Raw genomic sequence first — 5,617 nt, 5'->3', positions numbered from 1 at the left:
AAGGGTGAGTGGGGTTCCATGCACCATGCGGGCTGGGGACACCTCTCTTTTGGGCTCAGTAGCTTAGTGTGTTGAAAGGCAGCAGCCATAACCAAGGCCTAACTTTTTCTGGGGAAAAGTCATCTCTTTTAAACACAAGCTAGGCACACTCAGGTAGCTCTGTTCCTTGGTGAAAGTTAGTGCATACAGACTTCCTCTAGGCCTTATTGAAATGCAGGCCCTGGACAGAAACTAAGGGCTATCTGAAATTTAAGTGCCCAACGTGCCAGTGCTGTGCTCTCGGGTCTCACTGGCTCCCCAGAATCTCCTTCAGATCTGTTCTTACATGGGGGAAGTTTTCTGTGACTCACATCATGTTCTTTCATTTCCTTTTTTCAAAAGGAAATGCTTACTGTCAGTATTTAAGCAGTTTGATAGTGCCCTGCTCCACACAGGAGGGCTGACAACTTTACAACCAAGTATTTATTAATTGGAAGTCACAGATTAATGGAAGGAAAACTTTGTGTGGGAGGGTCTCTGTGATGAGAAGGATTTACTCATCACCAAAAGAAAGTGTTTCGATCTTGTATTTGGGATCCTGCACTTTCTTTGATCACAAATGAGAGGGCATTAACAAAGCAGAGCATGGATATTTCAGTGTTGATAAAACATGGGGTTTTAGTAGTCTCAAAGTGCTTTTTAACCCCTGCCCTAAGCCAGCTGCTAAAGAAGCCAGCTGTGTACTGCCTGCTCTGCGCCCTTGGCTGCCTACCCTTGCAGTGTGAATGCCCTTTCCTCACTGTCCCCCAGCCTGCTTGGTTCTGTTAGGCCTGGGTGTCTTCTGGGTGCATTTAGTGCTGTTCTGTAGCCAACTTCTGGCAGCAGTTCTCTTCTCCAATACCAAATCGCTGTCCCATAGCTCTGTGAAATAAATAACTGGGTTTAGGGGATGTGAGTTTTCCAGCACTGGCAGATATTTCAGCCTTCCTAAAGGCTCAGAAATCACCAGCAATGTAGCACATGGGAAGAACTCTTTTGCCGTGGATCCTGTTCTGCCAGTGCAGAGTCACTTGTCAAGGACAATAGCTCTCGGCTGAGCATTAATATGACAGAGTTGGGCGTGCTGCCAAGGGAAACACTCCTTTGTGGTCTACGCAATGTTTCGCTGGCCTGTCATTTTGAGATCACCACTGACAGCGAACTGAAAACTGCCTTTCACCATTATTAGAAAGAAAAATAAGACTACTCAGCAAAATGGATAACAGGCTTTGCTGAAGCCCCAGAGCAACTAAAGCAGTTTGGGTAGATGATGCGTGTGTGTCTGGGCATGTGTGAGCCTTGCAGCAGCTGCCCTCTGTGCTGGAGGAGCCCTGCACAGGAGGCAAGAAAGCTTTACCCTCTACAGAATGGAGGCTGGAGGGAGCCTCTTTACACTGGCTTCTGAGAAAACTCAGAGATGATGCTGGTTGCACAACACAAAGAGTCTTTCAGCTTCAGAGATGTTGACTACAGGGCTATCTTTGTACTCGGAAATTCTGCCTGTTTGTTGTGCCACGGATCATGGGATTATCTAAATTGGCTTTAAGAGGCTGACTTGCTTTTGCACAAGAGGCGTCCTGGCATTTAACAAACTCAATGGGAAGTTACAGCTGAGGTCCATGAGGTTTCAATTATTTCTTGAGATGTCAGAATTAGGAAGAACAGTGCTCATTGATTCTCATCCTGTCGTTCTTTCATGGGGAGTACCCTCAAATGCTCGGAGAAAGGCTGTCTGAAGGCATAAATGCCTGTAATGATTGTAATTCACAGAAGGAAGGAGCTGTGTGGCTGCGACCATGCAGGGCATTAGTCATATCTGTGACTTACCTGACATCACAACCTGATACACAAGCACTGTTCCTGTCTCTAGACACTTGCCACTTCTGGCCTTTTCTTACTGCTTACACTTTTCATCTCCTAGCCCTTAAAAAGGAGTCTGCTTCCTCTCTAGTTACACAGGCACTAAAATAAGGTAAAGCAGATGAACAGTACATAACTTGTAAATGGGACTATTCAGATAAGTTCATTGTGATTGTGTCGATCCATTTTCTCTTAAAACACATACATCAGAAGACTTTCTGAGAGTTCTGGGTAAACCAACCTGCTGACAAAGTGAAGTGTTGCTGAGGCTTTTGAGGCTGCTGCCGAACCACATTCCCCTGTGTGGGATCCTGACAGCCTAAAACAGACTGGGAATAATGCTGTATGATGTAGCTGTCTGGTCACTGGACAACCTGCTTCTAAAGTAGAAGAGCACTTGCTACTGAAGGATTATAAGCGTGCATCATCTACTTCTAGAAACCACCAGAAAGGACACAAGCAGCCTGCACACACAAAATGGAAGTGTCTGTGTCCAGGCTGCTTCTCGGGACCCTGGTTCCTCTCTCCAGCTGCTCGTACAGGGGCAGCACAAGCTGCATCCCCTCTTCAGGGACAGGGGACAACAGCCTGTGTGTGGCAGCATGTCAGCTTCAGACTGCTGAATCTGCAGAAAGCTGCTTTTCTTTCACCTCTCAATAGCTGCATGGAGTTTCATAGCAAAATGTTTTTAAGATAGCATTGAAGCATTTCCTCTTCAGCCGGAACTTCCTGTTTTGCCTACATGGTCTGTCTCCATGCTTCTCGCTGCCCCCTCCTTTCCCTTCCTTGTCTGGAATGGATCTTGCTTTTTTCACCTCTGGTGCCCATGTGCTCAGTGCATGAAGGGAAATGCAATTTCCTCTCTGTCATCCCAAAAAAAAACCTCTCAAACACTGAATTCTCTACATGGTTTAATATCAAGGTGGTTTCAAAGCATGAAAATAAAAATTTTGTGTGGCTTCCAGTGGACTTTAAGATTTTGTTGTCAAGCCAGTTTTTCCAGATATTTGATTAGATATGCGAAATGTATAATTATGAAGAGGACTCACTGAGACAAACAGGTGTTTTTGTCTCTTGGTGCACGTGTACAGAGAGACTTTGAGTTCAGAAAGCATGAAACATCCTTCACCCATGCTTAACTGTGCAACTTGGCTTTTAGAACAAGTTAAAATACCACTGGATGAGATGTAACATCCTGTGTGACCAGGAGACTGCCACAGAGGTTGTGCTAGTCACTTTGCTTAGCCATGTCCTGTCCAGAAAGCATATCAAGACCTTAGAAGGGAAGACTGTATCACAGTCACAAAGAACCTTTGCTGCTCTGATCAACTCTATGGCTCAAGAAAGGTGGCTACCTATGGGATGGAGCCCCAGTTCTGGGGATGAATCACTTAACTTTGGCTACAGCTGCCTGTTCTTTAGCCCAAGCACTCTGCACCCAGTAACCTGTACACAACAGCACTTGGGACATCCAACAAACTGTTACGAAGGGATAAAAGATAACAATTTTGTACTGAGAGCCAAGAGCTCCAGGAATGAGAGCAGCTGGGACTACCAGTTATACAGGTGTGTTGCACTAGGGGGGGCTCAGTGATGTGATTAAGTTCAGATCTGTTCTAAATCATTAAAAAGAATGTTGTTCTCCAGAGAAGAACTCTGCTGGGGGAAGCACTGCACCACGAGGCTTGTGAGGTGACATGGGCTGGGTGACTTGTACTTCCTAGCAGGGTGGCTGTTCATGCTTAGAAGAGATTATGGCATGCTGTTCCCTCCAGGCTCCAGGTAGGGCTTTGCTGTATCTTTTCTTTGGCAGAGGGACAGCCAGACTGCACCTAACACAAGGTAGAGATTTCCCTGAAGGACTTGTGTAAGTGGGGAGCAAATGACTCGCACTTCAAAGTAACAATGCTTCAGGGACAAAGCTAAAGGAGCTCAGAGAGGCAATTGGAGAGTTAATCACACCTCTGATATATCCTTATCTTATCAGGATATGCAGATATAAGGCCTCTGAGAGGCTGGCCAAGTGGTAAATTTTTGGTTGTGTAAACACTGAGTCGATGGGCCTTGGTTCCCTAAGGTGAGCAAGTCTCAGAGGACTTTAATCCTAGAACAATAAAAAATTAAAATGATGTTGCAAACTATGAACTGTAACTCCCTCATAAAGCAACAGACACAAGCAGAGGGAACCAAGGCTTGGGATACACACATGTTGCATCCTTGGAGATATTTCAAGTCCTCCCAGCTTCTGAGGTTCAATGTCACTATCTCCAAACTCAAGTGGCTGTTCTTTGTAAACAAGATCCTGAATCCACAGAAGAGCCAGCTCTGGGGCTGCCTGCCTGCCTGCATTATACTAAGCTAGAATTCAGCAAAGCACCTTTTCAGTATAGGGAGGCTTGTCTTGGGGTTTTGGGAGGTACGAGCCCTTACATCTGTTTACTTGTTACAGCCCTCCCAGGAAGAAGTATTTAATGGGCAGATAACCACTGGAAGGCTTGAAGGCTTTACTCTTCTTTTTTTTTTTTTTTTTCCATTCCCTCTAAATTCAGCTGCTTAGCAGCTGAAACTAGGAGATACTACCTACCTTGGTAGCTTGGAGTTGTTGCCACTTAATCTGAGCCTAGAGATAGTTATTGTGAGCTTTACTGTCACAGAAGCCATATGTCAAAAGTATAATTTTGACAAATATTGAGGGCTTGGCAGCCTGATATGGAAGGTGCTATCAATTGCCCTCAGGCTTCCTACTTGAGCAAAAGAAAGGATGACTGAGCAGAGCCCATGTGAAAAGAGAATGTCCTGGCTGTCTGCATTCTTTCAGATCAGCTTAATCTTCCAAGTGCCCTCCAAAGATAGACTCTTAAGTGTGATCAAGTCCTGAGCGTACAGTGCTTTTTCCAGCTGCCTTGACTCTTGGCAGCTGAACTGGACCAGCAGCTATCAGTTCTCCTGGGCACTGTGTTCTTGGCAAATCACTAAGCCCATCAAGTTATGGTTATATGGGGAGTTGAGAGCAGAGGCAAAGGCTTGATTCCTGTTGCAGTGCAAGGTACAGAGTTCCCTGCCTCACAGCCTCTAATTTCAGGATTTCTATTTCTGTCAGCTCAGACTACCAATGAGCTTCACTAATTTAATTTCCCCCCTTTAAATGACAAGGGAAAAAGTCTTTCCTTCCAGTTTGCTGGAGCGGTACAGGCCGAATGGGGGGCATGGCACACGGGTGGTTAACCATCTTGTTTGCCCATCTGCGCGGGAAAATGACTGTTCCTCTAAAGCTACTGCTCTGTGCAATAGGCTGCTGTACTTCCTGACTGCATCTAGCTGCAACTTCCTCCCTTCAGATAAAGTGAAGTTTATCGACAGAATTCTTAGCAACTGGAGGAACAAGTGAGAGGGGCAATCATGAGATCTGCTGATACGAAGCTGGGCATGCCTTCCCTCACAAGGCCCACAAGAACAATTTCCCCTTCTAAATGACAAACCAGTGTTCTCACACACAAGGCTGGCATGCAAAGAAGCTTAAAGCAGCCCATTAAATGCAATACAGCAGAAATGTTAACAGTGCACTCAACTTTGGTTTGTGTACTGATGGTGGGATAAACAAATAAAGAACTTTGGGCCTTATGTTCTGTTTATTACATTTGAATTTTGTGACACATAGTGTAGTACTTGGACTGCTTTAATTACATATACAAGCACAAACTATATACACATGAACTGTGCAGTCAGTATCCAGGCCTAC

This window comes from Anomalospiza imberbis, chromosome 4 (assembly GCF_031753505.1).
Source record: "Anomalospiza imberbis isolate Cuckoo-Finch-1a 21T00152 chromosome 4, ASM3175350v1, whole genome shotgun sequence".
Classification (NCBI taxonomy): Eukaryota; Metazoa; Chordata; class Aves; order Passeriformes; family Viduidae; genus Anomalospiza; species Anomalospiza imberbis.
This window is presented reverse-complemented; position numbering follows the sequence as displayed.